A 23,420-nucleotide genomic window follows, 5' to 3' on the forward strand; every position below is an offset into this window, starting at 1 on the left:
TACCTTGAAGTCTCCTTTTTACAAGGCTACATTTCATTAACTTTTATAGGAATCTCTTACATGTTATGGCTTCCAAATGTATCCCTTCTTTAAGAACTGTGTGTATTATTCTAGATGTGTTCTGACAAGCAGAGAGTAAAGCAAAACTTTTACATTCCCTGTTCTGGACACTGTGTCTATGTTAATAAGTTAATTTTGTTGGTATATTCACCATGTCATTGACTCATATTTGCCGTCAATGAAAACATTGAAGTCTTTCCTAAATATACTTTTGTTTAGTTGTACCTTTCCAATATTGGACTCGAATGGTTTTTTTGTTTTGTTTTGTTTGTTTGTTTGTTTGTAATAATTTGTCCTTTTATTTTAGTGTTGGACTTTATTTCTATTTTAAATTTCACCCTTTCAGATATTTTTCCTGGAATTTTTAACCAAGTAGGACTATTTTGCCGTCAGACTCTCCAATTTTGGATAACACCTTTATTCCCAGTGTTTTCTCATCAAAAACTTTTAATTAGCATGATAGACAGAGCTAGAGATAGAGGTAGAGATAGAGATAGATAGGTATAGATATATCTCATAACTCTAATTATTCCTATGTATCTTGAACATGAAACAGAACTTTCATGTAGATTTAATGTTGTTGAGATCTGGCCATTAAGTCCATCTAAGAATTTAATTGTCAAAATAACTTGAACTCACTTTGTGTTGAAGACAGCTCCAAGGACTCTGTGTTGCTTTACTTAGTGATCACAACAATCTATGAGAATGTATCATCTCCATTTCACAGATTAGAAAACTGAGTCAGAGTTGTAGTGACTTCCCCGAAGTCATACCACTAGTAAGTAACTGAGCCAGTCCTTTAACTAAGGCAATCTGACTCCAGAACCTGTGCTCTTCCCTCCTTACCATTTTCCCTCCCTACTTATGCCTTCAAGAATATCATCAGACATTCTCCAAAGGCCATTTGAAATTCAAACATCATATTAGAATTCTGGAATCCAAGTCTGAACCACTAGGAATGTGACTGCTTTCCCAATTGATTATAGTTCTTCATGACTGCAAACAAAAGAGTGTGAGTAGAGAAGTACAAATAAACCATGTGCTGTTATAAGACTAAAGGGATGCAGAGGACATTCTTGTTGAATACTTACTCTTTATCATCACCAATGCATTTAAGCTGCATTGTTGAATATAAGAATATAAATGCATTATCAACAATGCATTTAAGCTGCGTTGTTGAATGCAAGATCTTCCATTCTATCGTGAGCTGGAAAACCCTAAAATTTTTACTTTAGAAAATCTTTAAAATTTTTACTTTAGATTACTTTAGAAAATCTCAAGCCAAGTCTACAGTCTTGTTTTCACTACAATTCTGATAGCAATATTTGCTTAACCATTTAGGTCCAATGTTTCTTTGACCTTTTCTACTATTTCTTCTCCAAAAAGATCTGCCTCAGAATTGTGTTCTTATATTCTTTAAATCAAAAATCCCTGTTTACTAGAGGAGATTCTTCCTTTCACCTCACATTTGTCCCAGGAAGGGAAATTCCCCTCATCTTCCACTTCCACCAGTAAAAGGAATTTTAACTAGAGCTGTTATTTTCAGCAGTAACTACCAATACTATGGCTTCAAGGACCCCAAAAGAGTATATTCTCAGGGTTCTCAAAATCTTCACATTTAATCAAGGCATTGACAATGATATAATGAGAAAAGTAAACTGGAGTCATTAAAACGATATGGCAACAAATCCAAAGACCTCTCCCCACCACCACCACCTACCCACCTGGGTCTCCTTGTCCTTTGTCCTTGCGTCTCTGGGCAGGTCCCAGGAGGTATCTGTGATCTGCACCTCCTGGGCTTCCTAGCCACTGCATAAGCTGGCCTGAGACTGAGCATTTATTGAAAAATAAAATTATGGCAGTGTTTAAAACAAGGGAGGAGGAGCTTATCATGAGTAGCTCTCACCATCTATTTTGCTTTGCATTCTAGTCTCTCCTTCCCTCCATTATTTTGGAGGAATGCTAATCATGTTAGCCTAGTATTGGGTAGAAGTCTATTGGTAAAAGCATCAGAAACTCAAAGTCAACTCAGAAAAAAAGAACAAGGTAAGTTCACTAGCTTGCTTAAAAAAACCCAGAAGTACAAAACAAACAGAGATTGTGCTAAAACTAAAACAGAAAACTCTATTGCTACCATAACTCAAATCTTTCTCTTATTTTCTTCTTCTCTCTTATTATTTTCCTTCTCTCTCTCTCTCTCTCTCTCTCTCTCTCTCTCTCTCTCGCTCTCTCGCTCTCTCGCTCTCTCTGGGTTGGCTTCATCCTTTCAAAGCTAATTTCTTTAATATATCTGAGGCTTGGACTGGCAGTTCAAAGAATCTCCTTAATTTTACCATCAGAGAGTAACTGCCCCTTTTTCTTTAATTCTAGTTACAAAGATCCTTAGGCAGAAAATGTGGAAAACGGATTATGTTTCCATAATGGAAAGATCCCACCACTACCTTAGGGTGGACTGGAGGAGAAGCTATTCACACCAAAAAGGGGAGAGTTGCTTCTGAATAAGGGAGCTGTGTTCAAGGAATAAACAGTTATTGCCTGGTGCGTGCTCTCTTATGTCCATTCCTTTATTTCCCTTTTCTAGCCCATCCTAATGCACACATTCCTCTGATATACAATATTCTCTACACTGATATGAGTAAAAACATTTTCCAATTCTGGAATTTATCTGTAAAATAGGCATTTTGCACTATCAAGATTTTTCTCTCAAGATCTTTGTACTATCATTCATTCAAGTCCCAGAGCACTCATTCTTTCTTTTTATGTTTTAAACTTTTTATTATGAAAAATTCAACTCTATAGAACATTTCAAGACTGGTAGAATAAACCCTTCCCCTAGCTTCATTAATTGTTAATATCTTGCAAAGGTGCTTTACCTTCTGTATGGGTATATATAATTGGGGGACGTGGCTGAATCATGTGAAAGTTAGTTGCAGACATTATAGTACTTCATCCCTAAATACCTCAGCGTGCAACTCCTAAGAGCGAGGGCATTCTCCTACATCACCACAATCCCATCATCACACTCAAGAAATTTAACACTGGTGCAATATTATTATCTAATACTGACACCATGCTGTTATTTAATGTATAGGCCATATAAACAAGGCATTCATCCTTTACACTTGCACCTAGCTCACAAGCTTAACAGACAAATACAATACCTGCCAATGAAACTACCCATGGCTACTTATACAGACCCAGATGCACCTAAGTATTCAATATAGACACAGCTTAGACCCTAGCTCTAGGACCTTTGCTATATAAAATTAAAAGATGATGTAGCATTCCCATACACTAAAATATCAGTTTGGAGAAGTTTTAAAAGGATTAGGTGTAATCCACATAATCCGTCAAAAATGCCTAGTTAGTTCAAATTAAGATTTCAGGTACTTCAAAAAGTTAATTACTTTTAAGGTAATCCAAGATCACAGGTTACAGACCTAATTCCTGCAGCTGGCCCGAACACCATACATGAAAAAGATTCAAGTTATTCAACTCCAAAACAAGAAAAGCAATAGAAAGCATTTTCTTTCCTTTGATATATTAAAACCCCAGTTCTCAATGTCATTTTCTTTATGCATTTTTAAGTTGCCATGAGTGATGATGTATATCATAAATGTTTTGTACTAAAAAGAACTACAGCATCAACATTTGGAAATAATTCCTTTTTCAGTAAGTTTATGTGGATGCAAGTTTATCCCATGCTATAATACATTACTCTCATTTATATCTTTTCATATTCCTCTTTGAACGGGAAGAAAACTAGTGACTTTAGAGTGAGAACATAGCATGAAGCCCACTAAGGCATATTCAGTAGAGATGGACATGACCACATTTGCATCTGGAAAAGATCACACTGGCTACACTATGACAAGTAACGAAATATGAAGGAGAAAAATGACAAGTAAGCTGATGTATTTCTTTAGAGATGATGGTAAGGCATGTTAGGAGGTAGATGGATAAGATCTGACACAAGTCCCACAGGCAGACCATGCTTTAAAAATCACTCAGAGAAGTTCACTTTAGATGAATAAGAAATTAAATATTTATCGTGCAGGTATCCCATGCAGGGCACTTCTGTGGACACTGGAGATACAATTTCATACGTCATTAAAAAATCTCTGCTTTTGTGAAGCTTACATTCCAGATGGGGTGTGAAGAAGACAAATAATAGTCATTAAGTATTGTATACTGCATTTAATACTGATAAATACTATAGGGTATAATAAAGCAAGGAAGAAGGGGTTAAAGGTATCTGAGATCTAAAAATGTAGGTGTTACCAGAGAAGGCCACTGAGAAAGTGGACTCAAGAGTAAAGTCCTGAATGAAATAAAGGAGCCAAGCAAGTAAAATGGAAAGAAAATTTTGGGCAAAAGAAGTATCTCTGAGGTGGACGAAAGCTCACCAATAGGAAGCTGTTGGAACAATACAGGTGAGGGATGATGGTGGATTAAACCAGAAAGATAGCAGTGGGGTGGTGAGAAGTGATTAGATTCTCAATATAGGTATTCTGAAGGTAGAGTTAATAGGATTTGCTGATAGACCAGAGTAAGAGTTGTTTTAGTTTGATGTAGTCCCATTTGTTTAGTTTTTTGTGTGTTTCCCTTGCCCAAGAAAATATACCAGAAAAAAATATTATTAAGAACAATGTCAGAGAAAGAGATGGGAAAATAATTTTGCTAAGGATTTTGGGTTAAGCAATTGGAAAACAGGATTTGGAGGCTATCATTCAGCCATTATAAATGTATATCATTTGTAGTACAAGAATCAAGCAAATCATTTCTGAAAACTATACTGGAATTACTAAACTACATCTGTTAGACAGTATTACTTTGAATCTGTGGAGAATATGATTGACAAAGGAAAAGTAATGAGTCTGGGTGGAGAATATGATATTTTTGCCACTAATTGAATTTTCCTGGTTTTAACTGTAAAATAATAAACAGATCATTTACTTTGCCTTGTTGTTTAGGCTAGGAATAAAAATGTCATTCATAATTACTAGTGTATCCTCAAGAAACTGTATTACACATATGCAAAAAATACAAAATTTTAAACAGAAAAATAATGCAATATTTTTGTTAATATATTATTACACAATACTACAGAATATTCCTCTTTATATACTTTTTTACTTTTTCCAGCATAGTATTTTATCTCTTCATATAACCACAATTTTGAAACATAGTTTTCTTATTTTTGCTGTTATTATCATTACTATTTTTGTTTTTTTATTTTTAATTATAGTTGACATTCAGTATTATTTTATATTAGTTTAAGGTGTTCAGCACAGTGATTAGACATTTATATAATTCACCAAATGATTCCCCTGATTAGTATGGCACCCACCTGGCACTATACATAATTATAATATTGTTAACTATATTCCCTATACTGTACTTTACATTCCCGTGATTATTTTGTAACTACCAATCTGTACTTTACTTCCTTCATATTTTTCACCCAATCACCCTCTCCCCTCCCATCTGACAACCATCAGTTTGTTCTGTTTCTATGAGTCTGTTTCTGTTTTGTTTGTTTATTTTGTTCTTTACATTCCACATATAAGTGAGATCATATGGTATTTGTCTTTTTCTGTCTGACTTATTTCACTTAGCATAATACCCTCTAGGTCCACCTATCTTGTCACAAATGGTAAGATTTCATTCTTTTTATGACTGAGTAGTATTCCATTAAACATATGTGTGTGTATATATATGTGTGTGTGTGTGTGTGTGTGTGTGTGTGTATACACACACACATATATGTATATATGTATATATATATATATAATTTCTTAGCCCTCTATTTTGTTCCCTTGACCCATGTGTCTGTTTTTGTACCAATACCATGCTGTTTTGTTTATATAGCCTTGTAGTATAATTTGATATCATGTATTGTGATGCCTCCAACTTTGTTCTTCTTTCTCAAGATTGCTATCGCTCTTCAGGGTCTTTTGTGCTTCCATATAAATTTTAGGATTATTTGTATTTTCTTCAATTTTTTTCTTAAATATCTTATAATTTTCTGAGTATAGTCTTTTACTTCCTTAGTTAAATTTATCCCTAGGTATTTATTTTTTTGATGCAATTGTAAACGGGATTGTTTTCTTAATTTCTCTTTCTGATAGTTCATTATTGGTTAATAAAAATGTGACCGTTTTCTGAATATTAATTTTGTATCCTGATACCTTACTGAATTCATTTGTCAGTTCTAATAGTTTATTGGTGGAGTCTTTAGGGTTCTCTTTCTATATATAGTATCATGTCATCTGCAAATAATGGCAGTTTTACTTCTTCCTTTCCAATTGGGATGCTTTTTAGTTATTTCTATTGTCTGGTTGCTGTGGCTAGGAATTCCTGAAACATCATTTTCTATAGGGTCAATATAAAAGTAACTGAGTCTTTTTCCTAGTTAGTTAATCAAATTTTATATTTTATACTTGAGAATTTAGAGTAATTTCTTTGTGAATTTAACCAGCAGCAGTTTTAAGTTCCACTGTGATGTAATAAAATAGTTTTGACATTTTGAAAATTTGCTGGGATTTGTTGTTGTTGTTGTTGTTGTTTTTCAGTTGGAATGTCTGGCTTTCACAGGAATGTTTTCTATCTGTTATATTTAAATTTTAGCAAGATAAAATAATTCTGAAAAAAATGCAAACAAATAATGTGAAATTAAGGCCTACATAAGAGCACTTCGAATGCATACGTCAATTATCTCTTTGTTGCATTGAGCTATTCAATGTTGTAGACAAATCACTCTTACACAACACATTTTGAATTATTGACACAAGTGTTTAAGAGTTTTGCCCCTGAAACACTTGTTTCTTCAGGCTGTTTGCAGCATAGGTGTCGATTTTACACATTTTTATCTGAAACTAAGAGACTGTATCAAACAAAATGTGTTAGATATGATAAGACATAATCCCTCTACATAAAGCATGAGATTTCACCTACAGATGTATTCAGGATTTGTACTGCTGCTATATGTCTGCACTTACTCTACAAACACAGTAATTCCGATCATTTCTATTTTGTACAATTTCCATTAAAAATAAGGTGCATATAAAATTGTATTTGCTACTTAAGTGAATATATTCTTGATAGAAGAGGACTTCTGTTATTGCTAGGCATTGAAGCAACTAAAATCTCCGTATATTTTGCACATATAATGACTAGAAGAATTTTCCACAGCCTTGTTCTGGTTCTGGTTCTGTATATTTTAAACCTCGTTTCTCCTCCACTGCCCTCCTCGCCACATACTCGTATGTCTGGTGCTAGGAGATCCAGGACACATTCATATGGCAGTATTACCTCAGGCATGCATCTTTATTCGTCAATGTGTTGTACCTGGTGCGTAAATGTGGTGAGTGGTAGGAATCTTTCTGAAGTCCTTTCTAACTGTCGCTAGCAATAACTTTAATTATACATAGAAATGACTGTAAATCAAATAATAATGTTCTACTAAACCACATTAACTGCCATTTCCACTCAATTTCCCTTTATCCAGATCCAAATATGCCTGTGACCACTCCAAAGCCAACGATCATTAGGGAAGTATAACAAAACCAAGGCCAAAATAATAAAATGTATGAAATTGTAAGCCTATTATGTATCAGCTATACTCGGATATAATTATAATGCATTAAAAAAATGAGTTCACACACAGAGGAGCTCAACTTTTGTAGCACTGCTATAGATTTATGCCCTACAAGTACAGGAATTGTATAATTACATAAAAAAGGGGGGAAAAGGCGGTGGGTGCATTTATAATTATAGAACTGCATATACAGCAAATGCTCATATTGTGGCATTTTTCTGGCCCTATATCTCACAATGCCAGGTGAATCAGCATGGTGGAAGGAAAGAGTCCACCTGGAGGTGTCTACATCTTCTTTTAGTGCTTGGAACTATCTAGAGTCAGTAGTGTCGTCTGGGTAGCGTGCCCCAAGCCAAAAACACTGGTGTCACCGTTCTCTTCTCACACAAAATCCCCTTCCTCCCACCCCAGCCCCTCTTACACTTATGTGGTAAGGCAGATATCTCATGCAGCTCTGGAAGTCATGCTTATTGGGTCACTCTCATGTATTTTGGCAAACCCCACTTCTAGGAGTAGGGCTGGCAATGGCAACTGCTGGCTACAATAATATTTCTGTCGTAGGATTACATGAGAGAAAGCCACTAGAATGGTGCTGATGTGCTGAGTTTTGGTGCCTCTCACTCACATCACACATAGGACCAGTCACGGGCTCTGGATTCCCAACAGTGCACCTCTGAACCGTGGGCTTCAGCTCTGTCTATGGGCCTGTATGTCAGTTTCTGTGTTCGACTCTAGATTACAACCATGACCTCTGGTTTATGGAACATTTTTGATATTTACTGTTTCATATAAATATTTTAATCGATTCATCAAATTTCTTTTTTTTTAACAAATTGGTTTTGTAACTGCCTTTTTTTTTAAAGTAGATTTTTTTTGTTGTTTAAATTCTTTATTGGGGAATATTGGGGAACAGTGTGTTTCTCCAGGGCCCATCAGCTCCAAGTCGTTATCCTTCAATATAGTTGTGGAGGGTGCAGCTCAGCTCTAAGTCCAGTCGCCGTTTGCAATCTTAGTTGCAGGGGGCTCAGCCCACCATCCCATGTGGGAATTGAACCGGCAACCTTGTTGTTGAGAATTCGTGCTCTAACCAACTGAGTCATCAGGCTGCTCTCAAATTTCATTTTAAGAATTCTGTTAGAATTCTTAATTGTAATTGCCTTGAATTTATTGGATTTTAAAAGAATGAGTGATACCACCCATGAATATATCTTTCCATTTATTCAGATCTCCCTTTATGTCCTTTAAGACAGTTTTGGAATTGTTTTCATTTTCTTAACAAATTTACATTACATACTGTGAATGGCATGTTTAAACTATTGTATTTTCTAGTTGGTTATTCTGGTAACTAAAAGGACTATTGATTTTTGTGTGGTGATTTTGTATCTAACCACTTTGTGGAAATGCTTAAATGATTCTAATATCATGTCATTTAATTAATTTGATTTTATATGCTAATGAGTATTATCTACAAATAACGATGGTTTTATCTCATTTCTTCTGCTTATTACATTGGCTGGGACCTCAAATACAATGTTCAGTAATGACAATGAAAGCGAATGTCTTCTTCTTCCCTTTGACTTTATATCTAATGCTTGCAGTACAACATTTTGTTATCTCTGGTTTATCAAATTAGAAACATTCTGACAAATGTTTTCCTGGTTTATCAAATTAGAAACATTCTGACAAATGTTTTCCTGGGCATCTAGGAAGTTCCTTTTCACTTCTCAGTTATGACATAGTCAATTTAGGATTTCTTCCCCAGGGTTAGGTTTTCCCAATGCTGTGATTATAAAGCATGATTTTAGAGCAAGAACTTCAAGTTGGAAAAATTGAGGAAGAGCCTTGGAAAAAAGAAAGCACAATGCAAAAATTAAAAAAAGTGTCATTTGTCATAATAATTCTGAAATTTATAATCAGAAAAAGTATAAAACTATAAATGTTACAACATGACATCTTTCACAACATGTGGCACTCCAGATATTAAATCCAAATGTCATTCTTTTTTTTTCTCTAAATAGTATCAGAATCCAGATGAAATTCATGTCAAATAACATATTTCAACCTATTTTTAATAATTTGATAAAGATTAATGTCAATATTTATGAAGCTCGAGTTTATTTTTTCAGTATATTGTTCATAGACCTAATTTTTTTGTATGACTAAAAATCATAGGAAGAAAATCAAGGATCATAATTTTATCCACTATTATTTACTAAGCCCTAAAAAGAACTATTTTTTTATAAAAAGATGTTTTGTATTATGGACAATTGTTAAATGAGGTAAATTGACTTAAACGTTCTAAGTACCTTGATTGGCTTAGTCAGTTTGGGGTACTTCATAGACTTGGTGGCTTAAACAACAAGCATTTATTTCTCACCGCTCTGGAGGGAGAGAAATTCAAAATAAAGAAGCCAGGAGATTCAGTGTCTGGTGAGAGTTCACTTCTTGGTTCATAGACAGAATTTGGACTTAAAAATCTTTCTTTTCTTTGTGTCTTCACATGACTGAAAAGGGACGAGAGCTCTCCGGGGTCTCTTTTACAAGGGCACTAATGCCATTCATGAGGGCTCACCTTCATGACCTAATCACCTCCCACCCCCTAATGCCATCACATGTGGGGTTAGGATTTCAACACGTGAACATTTCAACACGAATATTCAGTCCGTTACATTTATTTTTATTTGTGATGCATCTTCTCCACACATGATACGCACTTATTAATTTGATTTTTTGTTCAAATTTTGAATCATTTATAGATGTTTGGCTTTAACAAATATAAACTTCCCCACACCAACATGCAAAAATCACCAAGCATTTAATACAATTTTGTTATAAATGTTTTGACCACAAGCCAATCTGCTTGCCAGAACCAGAAATGTTACAGGATCCATGTTTGATAATGATCATTTTTGGACTACAAAGTATGTCGCTCTCATTATGATCCAAATGTTTTCATTCTCTGGCCAATATCATGTTTTTGAAGTTTTATCTTTCAACATGAAATATAGATAAGACGAATGTGAGAGGCTGGCAGAAGAAAGAAGTTTAATCTTAGTGGATTTCACTCTTTCCCATAGCGTATCCATATCAGTCAAAGTGCCAAAATCTAAGGATAACATAATATTAATACCCATCCTTAATGGACTGTGTACCAGGTTACACATACTGGGCAAAGCGCTTCATACACTTCATTCATTTCTTACTCAAAAACCACTAGAAAATAGGTTTTGTTACTCTCTTTTATAGTTGAAGAGTTTGATTTATACTAAATGTTCAGCATGAAGCAGGTCCTCGTTTAACTTTTGCTTTCAAGTTCCGGAGTCTGTTTCGCATTCTTATTACAGAAGTGTTACTGGTATGGAAGACAATTAGCAAACAGTTAGTAGTGTATTTGAACTAAAGAAATGAAATGAGTCCAGATAAGAAGACTACCACTAGGAATTTATTTACTTTTGTATTTATGAATGTAGGTAATGTATGATATCCTCGTGAGTTTATGTATTTACCGAACATGATATAACACTGATCTTCTAAGCCCTTTGCAAACAAACATTAACTCATTTAGTTCTCATACCAACTTTCTGAGGAAGTTTTCATTATTATCACCATTTTCAAAGTCAGGAAAGTTAGCTAGAGAAGTTAATAATTTGCCGAAGTCACATTGCTGATTAAGTGGCAGAATTGGAATACCAAACCAGGTAATCTGGCTCCTGCACTTTGTTTTTTCCTTACCTGGTGGTCCCCCTGATAGATATGGAGGGAGCCCCATAGATTCTCATGTCCTCATCTCCTTTTTACTAGGCTTAAGTTCCACAGTGAATCATTGTAACCAATCTCACGCATATCAGTTTTTCCCTACTTGATCTTTCACATCGACTTACAAACATGTTTTCATATATCCTCAGAATTAAAAAAATATTTTAAAAAACACCTTACATTACTCCCATTTCGTTTGCAAATCCTGTCCCATTATCCTACTGGTCTTTATAGTAAAATTCTGCTAAGGCATTTTTCTATATTCATAGTGATGATAAATGGTGATTCGTAATCACCATTTTTTTTTTTAATCCAAGTCAGGCCTTTGGCACCAGTTCTCCATCACAACTGCAAATACCAGCATCACCACTGACTTTTGTATTGCTCAATCCAGAGACTCTTACTTATCATACTTTTTGACTCATCAACAGTTTTTAATATTTAAATAATTGATTTTTCACTTTTTCTTTTTTTTCAGGGGAACTACCCTCACTTGGTTTTCCACGTAACTTTCTGGTAGCTCTATCTTAGTCTATTTTTTCACCCCTCCACATCTCCTCCCACCTTTAAACAGTGAAATGTCCCAAGGCTCAGTCCTTGGATATCTTCTCCTTATATTTATATTTTTCCAGTTATATTTATGCCCTATGTTAGTCTCATTTCGTACTGACATCTCTATACACATTATTCCCAAATTTTATTTCCAACTCATACCTCTCCTCTGAACTGCAAACATATGCATCCAATTGTTTACTCTATATCTGCACTTGAACATCTAATAGGCTTCTCAAACTTAACAGGTTCAAAACTGAGTCCTTGGTTCTTTTCCCTCTGTATCCTGTTCCCACTTCTCCCCCCACAACTTTCCTCTTCCACCCTATCTCCCTTAACCCCACCCCCACTCCACTGTCAACCTACTCTACCCATTGTTGTCCCATCTTATATGGAAACTCCATCATTCCTTGTCTGATTTTTTTTTCCCAAGCCTCCCACAGAATATCTTGTTTGCCTCAAAATATAGCCATAAACACACCATTCTTCATGACCTCCCACTTCCACCCTGATCCATTGGATTGTGCAATTTTCCTGATTGTGTCCATTCTTCTTTCTTTGCCAATGTAGTCTGTTTTCCACTTCAAAACTGGTTATCCTTTTAAAACACAGTTAGGTACTCTGCTAAATGTTTCCATTGGCATCCTGACTCATGAAAAATTTAATTTCCTGTAAGGTTTATGAGCCCTATGTGACTTCTTTGACTTCCTCTCCCATGACTCTCCACCTGGTTCCCTCTTCTCCCACAATGACTCATTTTGCTGTTTCTTAAACATGTCATACATTCTCCCACAGCAGAGTCTGTTTACCTGCTGTTTACTCAGATGAAACAACTCTATATTTATGGCTCATTTTTTTACCTCGTTCAGTTCTTAATTCAACAGCTATCTCTTCTCAGTGACTCCTTTCTAGGAACCAAGTCAGACATTCCAATTCTTCCTCATCTTCAGGCACTCACTGTACCCCTTTTCTACTTTAGTCTTTCCCTTAAGGCTTATCACTAGTGAGCATATTATATATTTTATATATTTATCTTTTTAAAAAGTATCACAAAGGAATATAAAAAAAAGACACCAAGGGTAATGCTTTAAGAAAATTAATAATTATTATGCTTCAATCAAGGATATTGGTAAGTGACACTGGCCACCCAATGAGTGCCTAGAGGTGAAGAGTCCAATGACAACCATTATAGTTTTGGGCCACTGCCTTGATTCCTGCGAAGGTACCGCCCTCCCATTGCTTTTGTGGTATCAGTGGAAGTGTCAGTACAATGAAAAGACAAACAGTATCTTAATAGGATTAGAAAAATAGCTTTGACTCTGTGGATGTTCTGAAAAGTTCCCTGGAAACCACAGGGTTCTGCAAACCACACTTTGAGAACTGTTACTCTAAGTGCTTTGGACATTCAGAATAAATGTAAGGCAATATAAATATAGTAAGCTTATAATTATAACAACTAGGTTGATACAACCAACAAATTTAACAAATATTCAACACAAAATTCAATTAAGTAATAAACATTGTCAGATGCAATGTTATTATATAAACACAAAATGTCAGAAAGTAAAGAACAGAATGTCAGAATTTCAAAAACAAAACAAAGACATTTCTCAATTCATGGAAAAGGTTATTGTAGAGGGCAAAGTTTAAAAAGTTTGCATGCATAAGAATCTGTCACTATGTATATAATTTTGCTATTTATCATCCATTCTTAACTATTACTCTGGGATTACATGAAGTTTTGCATATCACCACTGCCCTGGAACATTTGATGAAAGGATCAAAGTAGTCAAACTTCTCTTTTTTTCTCTAACAATCTGTTTTCCCAAAAGTTCTACCTACTACTGTGTTTTCCCGAAAGTAAGACCGGGTCTTATATTAATTTTTGCTCCAAAAGACTCATTAGGGCTTATATTCAGGGGATGTCATCCTGAAAAATCATGCTAGGGATTATTTTCCGGTTAGGTCTTATTTTCGGGGGAACATGGTAATAAATACTGTGTATTTGGGTCTGCCATATGTATCGCTAGTCCTAAGTACACTATAGAATATGATGTGTACTATGCCATGTCATATTTTGCAGTAAATATGCAAAATATGTAAATACTCAGAAATAACTACCATTAGTTCCAACTTAAAAGTTTGGAAAAGCATAAGACATTTTTGTAGTTTGAATGTAGGTTTGCTAGCACAGATTAGCTAACACTGGAACGAACACATCCAAAGTCAAAGAAGGCAAATACTTATCAAATATTCAATTGTTGACTAGAATTTAAACATAGTTCAGTAATAAAAGTTATCTGTAATGTGCGGGTAATAATTAGCAAATTTGTGGATTTTAATAGTTTATATACTTTTGCTTTTCTTTGTTTTAGTGATGGGATTAACTTTTTTAAAAAAAAAAAACTTGTTATAGTGGACAAAGAACATGCTTTTGGTGATTCCCCATGGTCTACAATCCACAGAAGCACACAAAAATAAGGCCACTTGAAGAGCAATTCTATCAGAGATGATGAAACAGTGAGAATTGGAAAAATTTTGAAATCTAACAATGCAAAAAGCACAAGGTTTTGCACCAGTTAAATCTACAGTGATTCTAGCATTTATATCACTATCATCTTAGATCCATAATTAATTATCTGTGCAACATTTCAAAAGTTATTTCATCATTTGGGCACTTCGGTTAAATCACCTTTTAAGATAAAAATCAAATCTCTCTGATCTTAAAAGTTGCATTTTGCATTGTTAGATTTGTATTATTCTGTCAATGTTTATACCAATGTTTATGAAAGAGTGGTGATATTTATATTCTTAGTTAATAAGAAACTCTTTGGGACATTTTTGAATAACATTTAATAGTTTTTTAAATATTAAATAATTTCTGTATCTAGAGAGAACTTTAACATTTTTTTCTTTTTTAAACAATACAAACTATTCATCTTAATTACTTTCAATTTTGTGAAAATGAATCACTATACTAAATCTCTCATATCAAAGCAAAAACATTTGTAACATCTAGCACAGTAATTAGTAAGCAAATAGTGCATTACCACATTTGCATCAAATATGTTAAAAGATACAACTGTATTCTATTTCACTGAAAGCTTTAGGGAATCTGAGGGGACTGCTCCATTATTTTAAATTTAAACTATATAGCAGGTGATATTGTGATGAGATGCCCACATCGTTGTTCAGTTCAAAGGCAACTATAGCCCCAGTCGTCCAGTGTTCACTGCAGATGGCTCAAAAGTTGCGATGCTCTTCAAGACCTATTCTCAATCAGAGGATTTGTCTTGCCCAAGTTTGTGCCCCCTCTTGGAGATAATCTATATCCAATAACTTATTGATATGAGGTCCAATGGACCTGCACCCTTTCCTTCATTCAAAACAACACTAAAGGGTCACCTCAGCTTCAGAGCTCCTCATGGTATCAAACAAGGTCCCGATTAAACTGCATGGTGGTTCAGCTTCTTCCTCTGCCTAATCCTACTCCTCTCACTCTTTTACAGTATGTTTCTGAGAGAACACCTCAAAAACCTTTTGCACGCAAATATCCAACTCAGAATTTGATTCCTTGGAAACCTGACATAAGATGGTTCATTTCAGGAATGTTCCTGAAAGGCAGACACAAAAATGGAGTTTTGGAGATGGAAGATCAGCTGGAAATGAGGATGCCATCACTGATGATAGCTGACAGCTCCTAGCAGTCTGTTGTGGTATAATTGCTAGAAATGCCACTGATGACAAACTAGAATGAGATATGCATGGAGGGGACAGGCTTTGGCTGTTGAATTACCTCATATGACTCTTGGGGAAAAAATGAAATCACCTCCTAATGTCTTTTTCTTTCTCTCATCTTACTTCACTGGCTAGGATCTTCAGTGTGATGTTGAATAAAAGTGGTGAGAGTTGACATCTTTATGTTGTTCCTGATCTTTGAGGAAATCTTTCAGTCTTTAATCATTAAGTAAGATGTTGGCTTTAGATATTCCTGTAAATGCCATTCTTCATGCTGAGTCAGTTCCATCCTGTTCCTAGTTTCCTGAAAGTTTTTATTATGAATAGATATTAAATCAGATATCTACATGCAAAAATAAAACCTGGATCATACCTTGTACTTTATAAAACATAAAATAAAAATAGATGGTAGACTTAAATGAAAACTTAAAACTCTAAAACTAGAAGAAAGTATAGAAGTAAATCTTTGTGACCTTGAGTTGGGCAAAGATTTCTTAGATAAAGCACCAAAAGCAGGGTCCATAAAAGAAATGATGATGGAATAGATTTCATCAAAATTAAGAATTTCTGCTCTTTGAAAGACCTAACAGAATAAAAATACAAGCTATTGTCTGGAAAAAAACATATTTCAAATCACATGCCAGGTAAAGTATTTTCATTAAATATATATAATGATCAAAACATAATATTAAGAAGAAAACAATCTGATAACAAATGGGCAAAGGATTTGAACAATTTATCAAAGAAGATATACAGATAATAGATAAGCACATTCAAAGAACTTTAACATCATTAATGATTAGGTAAATACAAGTTAAACAAGAGCTACTACTAGGTATGTAACTATTAGAATAGGTAAGAGTTCTTTTTTAATTGACAATATTATATGCTGAAGAAGGTGCAAAATCCTGGAATTCTCGTATACTAGTGGTTTGAATGTAAAATGCAACAACTAATTTTGAAAACAATGTGGTGTTTTTTTTCTAATAAGTTTTTTCCTAATATGGTAAAAACTTATCATATGACTCAGTCATCTCAGTCATAGGTACCCAAGTGAAAAGCGAACTTACATTCACTCAAAACCCAGTATGTAAATGTTTATTTATAATCATCAAGAACTGGAACAACTCAAACAATCCCTTAACTGGAGAAAAGATAAACTGTACCATAATCATACGATGCAGTAGTACGTGGCAAGAAAAAAAGAAACAGGCTACTGATACACTCAATAATTTGGGGTAAATCAGAAATGCATTATGCAAAGTGAAATAAGCCATCTTTAAAAATTCCATACTACACGATTCCATTTATATGACATATTGGGACAGGTAAACTATCCCGAGATTACAGGGTAGTGGTCAACAGAAGCAGAGAGGGAGAAGGTTGCGTTGACTTCCAAGGGGCCCAACGTATGTAGGAGAATGATAGAAATGTTCTTTGTCATGTTTGTCACAACCTGCAGAACTGTACACTGGAAAAATAAAATTTACTACAGGCAAATTATACCTTAATGTAAAACTCTAAACTGGGCCTCTGAAATCAGAAATAACAAACAACTGAAGAAAGGTTTTCAAGCTATTGAGAATAAATACACAATTGTGCATTTATGAACAATTGAAAAATAATGACATTCATTCAAGAATTCCTCATTCAGAAGATAAATTCGTTTGAACATTATTGTATTAGTCAGTTAGGGCTGCAAAAACAAATTAGTACACAGACTGGGTGGCAGAATTTCTTTCTTTCTTCCTTTCTTCCTTCTTCTCTCTCTCTCTCTCTCTTTTTTTTTTTTTTTTTTTTTTTTTTTTTTTTTTTACCTTGCAGAAGTTTAGAAGTCTGAATTCAAGGTGTTTGCAGGATTGTGCGTTCTGAGTCCTCTCTGCTTGGCTTGTACATAGTCACTTTCTCCCTATATCTTCAAATCGTCATCCTTCTGTACATTTCTATGTCCAAATCTCCTCTTCCCATAAGGATACTAGTGATACTGGATTATAGTCCCCCAATGACCTAATTTTAACAAAATTACCTCTTTAAATACCCTATCTGCAAATACAGTAACATTCTGAAGTACTGGGAATATTAGGACTTAAACTATGAATTTAGAGAGGGCGCAATTCAGTCTATAACAAACATTAATTTTTCAATTATCTATATTATGCATTTTATGCAAATAATACTAATTAATGATCAAAGCTTAAATGAATAAACACAAATTTATTAATTCCAAATGTTTTTAAATATTCCAATTCCAATGTCAACTTAAATCACTTTATTTATCTGATTCTTTATCAGATGATGGTTTTTATAAATACATACAAATATCTTCCAGATCACTTTATTTCTCTGCTGAAATTGAAGGTAAGCCCCAGTGCAGTTAATAATTGATAGTATGATTATTGTGAGTCCAAATTATCCATCATCAAAACTTCCTTCTCTTCCTGAGAGAATATAAGTGGTTCATATTTTATCATGAGTTCCCTGGAATTCACTGTTTCTGGTATTTTTCCGTTTATTACTTTGTTACATTGTGAGCTAGTTCTGTCTTTTAAAAAGATTTTTATTAAAACATAGCTAGCATACAATATGATATTAGTTTCAAGTGTACACAATAGTTATTCAATATTTATATACCTAAAGAAGTGATCACCATAAGTTCAGCAACCATCTGACACCATAACATACTATCACAATATTATTGATATAGTCCCTAAGCTATACATTACACACCCATGAAATTTGAACCTCTTTTTCTTTTTCCCCTCCTCCATTTTTTAATTTTTCAATTACAGTTGACATTCAGTATTATTTTATATTAATTTCAGGTCTACAGAATAGTGCTTATACATTTATATAATTTAAGAAGTGATCCCCCTGACTAGTCAAGTACCCACTTGGTGCTATATATTATTACCACATCATTGACTGTATTCCCTATGCTTTACTGTACACGAATATTTTGTAACAACCAACCTGTACTTCTTAATCTCTTCCTCTTTTTTCACCCACCTATCAAACCCTCTCCCATATGGCAACCATCAAATTGTTTTCTGTATCTACCGGTATGAGTTTGTTTCTGTTTTGTTTGTTTATGTTGTTCTTTACATTCCACATACAAGCAAAGTCACATTTCATCTGTGTTTCTCTGTCTTACACTCCACTCAGCACGATACCCTCCAGGTCCATCCATGCCACCTCAGCTGGCAAGAACCCATTTTCTTCCATGGCCAAGCAATATTCCATTGTATATATGTACCACCTACTCTTTATCCATTCATCCATCAAAGGACACCCAGGTGGCCTCCATATCTTTTCTATTGTAAACAATGCTGCAGTGACCATATGGGTGCACATGTCCCCTTAAAGTAGTGTTTGGGTTTCTTTGGATAAATACCCTGAAGTGGGATTACTGGGTCCTTCTTTGTCTCTTGTTATAGCCGTTGTTTTAAAGTCTATTTTGTCTAGTATAAGTATTGCTACCCCAGATTTTTTTGTTTTTGTTTGTTTTGTTTCCATTTTCATGAAATATCTTTTTCCATTCTTTTACTATCAGTCTGTGTGTGTCTTTCTATCTGAAGTGAATCTCCTGTAGAACGCATATGTGTGGGTCTTGATTTCTTATCCATTCAGCCACCCTATGTCTTTTGATTAGAGGATTTAATTAAATTACATTTAAAGTGTTATTGATAGGTATGTAGTTACTGACATTTTATTATTCATATTTTTTTTCTTTTTCTTCTTAAAGTAGTCTTTAACATTTCTTATACTGCTGGTTTGGCGGTGATGAATTCCTTTAACCTTTTCTTGCCTGGGGATCTCTTTCTCTGTACTTTGATTTCAAATGATAGCCTTGCTGGGTAGAGTAATCTTGGTTTAGGTCCTTGTTTTCTATCACTTTGAATATTTTGTACTAATATCTTGTGACCTGCAAATTTTCTGTTAAGGAATCGGCTGATTGTCTTATGGGAGCCCCCTCAGTAGGTAACTAACTGCTTTTCTCTTGCTACTTTTAAGCCTCACTTTGTCTTTGACCTTTGGCATTTTAATTATGATGTGTCTTGGTGCAGGGCTCTTTCAATTCATTTTATTTGTGACTCTGCACTTCCTGGGTTTGTGTGGCTATTTCCTTCACCATGTTAAGGAAGTTTTCCATCATTATTTCTTCAAATAGGTTTTCAAATCCTTGTTCTCTCCTTCTTCTGCTGCCCCTATGATGCAAATGTTGGTACTTTTGACATTGTCCTGGAGGCCCCTTAAATTATCCTCATTTTTTTGGATTCATTTTTTTTTCTTTTCTTTTTGCTGTTCTGATTGGTGTTTTCTGCTACCTTATCTTCTAAATCTGTGGTTTGATTCTCTGTGTCATCTAATCTACCGTTGATTCCCTCTAATATTTTCTTCATTTCTGACTGGTTCCTTTTTATATTTTCTATCTCCATTTTTACATTTCCTATCTCTTTGTTGAACTTTTCCTGAGATCATTCATCATTTTATAATCAATGTTTTGAACTCTGCATATGGTAGATTGCTTCTCTCCATTTTGTTTAGTTCTCTTTCTGGAGCTTTGTTTTGTTCTTTTATTTGGGACATTGTGGGGACAGAGCCCCAAAAAGCAGTTTCCAGGCTCTCGGCCTCACATAGAAAGGTGCTGGCTCAGATAGTAAATGGCCATCGACTGTGATCAAATGGCCAGCAGCTGTGGCTAGTTGGCCGTCAGCTGTAACCAGTGAGCCATTGGCCACAAATATAACTGCTGTGGTTACGCTAGCAGAAAAAAAGGGGGAGCTAGCAAGAAGATGGTGGCTGAGTCTGCAAGTGGCACGGTGAGGGTTGAGAATTGTGTGGCTCCTGGTTCCTCTGTCTCCAACCCAGCCGCCAGTGAGAGTATAGTGGTGTGACTCCCCTACCTGTGGCTCCGTGGGTGTTCCTTTTTGGCCTCACCATGTCCTGCATTCTTATGTGGGGAGTGGGACCAGAGACTCCACCTGACACCCTGCATGACACATGGCGAAGTCGGCAGGATCCCCTGCACTACAGACATGTTTGTTTGTTTTTTGTCTCCCTATTTTGGCTGCCTCCCTGTGTTTATTACTATGTATTAGGTAGGGCTGCTATGTCGCCCAGTGTTAGTAAAGTGGCCTTATGTAGTAGGTGTCCTACGGGGCCCTGTGGCCCAGTCTCCCTGGTCTCCTAAATTTGATGCAGGTATGTCCCTTTTGTGCGTTGTGTGTGCCCTCCTGTTGCAATTGAGCCTTGGTTGCTGTTTGCATGTCAGTGGGAGGGATTGACTCTCAGGCTGATTGGTTATGAAGATTGGTGTGACTACAGTGAAAGAACTGTTGTGCAGGGATTGATCCTATGGAGCAGGATTCATTTTGGCAGGATGCTGGTGCCTGTCCTGTCTTCCTTTTGGTGTGTCACCCTCAAAAGCAGCCAGGTGATGTTCTGGCTCAGTCTGAAGCTAACCACCAGGTAAGCCAGACTGAGGCCTCCTGGAAGTGAACCTGCCAAAGGCCAAGTTCAGCTTCAGCTTGTGCTTTACCAGACACCACCTGGCATGAGCCTCAAAGCAATCTGCAGATGTCTACCACCTGTGCTGGGCTTGGAGATGCCTCAAAAGGCCAAGCCTCTATCTGAGGTTGGCTGCTGCTAGTGCTGGGCTTGGCACTGCTCAGCAAGGAGTACTGGACATGCTAAAACCAGGGGTTGCTTGTTTGTGTTTTGTGAACCTTTCAGAGATTTTAGGAACATTTGCAGCATAAGCCAACACAGGCCATTTGTATGGAAAAGCCACTGGAAGTCGCTTGGGTATGCCAGCATGTTGGGTGGGGCAGGGTTTCAGGGAATCACCAAGGAGGGGCCAGTGGTGTTAACCAGGTTGATGGAGACTCAGATATGGCAGCCACCTATGTCTGTATGTCATGAGGGGGGAAGGCTCAACAAAGAAACAATGTACTCTGCCAGCAATTCTGTCTGGGGGAAAAGCTGCCACTCCAGTACTTGTCCTGAGGCCAGACAACTAAGTTTCTCCCCATAAGTCCCTGGTGCCTTTGAGCTGCTATCCCAGTGCTGGAGCTCATAGTGAGTGAGTCTATCAGAGAGTAAGTCTGTGCACTGGCTCTTTATGGAGAATACCTAGGACTCCACCAACCCTCTGTCTCACTCAGATGCAATCTCTGCTGGTTTTCACACCCAGAAATTATGGAGACTTCTCCTCACCCCCCAATCCCCAGCCCTGGAACCGTGGGCTGGGGAGCCTGGTGTGGGGCTTGGACCCCTTGCTTTTCTAGGAGGACCGCCACAGCTAAGAAATCCTTCCCAATTTTTAACTGTCACACATGGGTGTGTGACTAGCCTGTTCCACATCTCTGCCTCTCCTACCAGTTTTGATGTAGCTTCTTCTGTAATCTTTAGTTACAGAACTTCTGTTCAGCTAGACTTCACGTGATTCTCAATGTTGGTTGTTCTGTAGTTTAGTTGTAATTCTGATGTGATCATGAGAGGGGGCAGCACGACATTTGCCTAATCTACCATCTTGACTGAAAATCGATCTGTCTGAACTAGTGCTGTTAAAAAGGCAGTGAACCATTTATTATTATAAGGAAAAAGAAACAAGGACAGCACTACTCCACTTCTGGTTTGATTTCTCTGACCTACTGTTTTACTGTTGTCCACTGGCACTGCTCCTGTGAGTCACAGTGTCTATTCCTTTAGAATCAAGACGACAGGAGCTTTTTTACATTGAATGTTTAGCAAGAAGATTGTTGATTTAAAATAAGATTTTGTTTTGGTTTCAGTGTTTGTTTGTTTTAAGAATACTTACATGTTTTTCTCCATATTATTATGAGTTCTTTTCTAAAGCCAGGAAAATAGAATCCATGACATGTTAAATTAATGCAGTGACTCTGACTCTTTGTGTAGACTGCACTCAAATGTATGTATATGTGTATTTTACTTCATCTTACATTATATCCTTTCTTCACAGCCAAATAATTAAGGTAATTTTCAGGTACAATATTTTTTTTAAAGAATGTTTGGCAAGAACTCTGCCATTCAAATCTACTTAACTACCAATTGTTGCTTTGTTGATCCCTTGGATATAAAACCAATTTCCTTTTAAAGTCTGCATAAGTACTCTGGAAATATAAGTAGAAAATAATGCCACAGGAAAGATCATACGGCAAATGAAATATTTCTTTAACTGAATGCAAATGTATTCATAAAGAAAGTAAGATTTACATCGGGAAATCAGAGCTGAGGCCAGCACTTTTCAAGTGGGAAATTTCTTAATGACCATTTAGCTATTCAGAGAATAATCTTTGTGAAAGCTTGATAATATCCATAAGTATAGAGGCCCTCTGAGAAAAATTTACCAAGAATTAAAAAAAAAAAAATGTGTTTCTTTTCTTTGGATACAATATTACCTGAATCATCATCTAAATCAGAGTTTCTCAACCATAGCAGTATTGCCATCTTGGACTAGATAATTCTTTGTTGGTGGAGGGAGGAGGTTTTTCTGTACATTGAGAGATGTTTATCAGCATCTCTACCCACTAGATGCTTGTAGCAAATCCTCTTACTCTAGTCATGACAATCAAAAATATCAGCTAACATTGCCAAGTGTCCCCTTGGGGGACAAAACTGTCCCCAGTTAAGAACTACTGTTTTAAATATATGTCTACCCTATTCTTCTTATAATATGCCAATGGTATTTATT

This window comes from Rhinolophus ferrumequinum, chromosome 10, assembly GCF_004115265.2.
Source record: "Rhinolophus ferrumequinum isolate MPI-CBG mRhiFer1 chromosome 10, mRhiFer1_v1.p, whole genome shotgun sequence".
Taxonomy (NCBI): Eukaryota; Metazoa; Chordata; class Mammalia; order Chiroptera; family Rhinolophidae; genus Rhinolophus; species Rhinolophus ferrumequinum.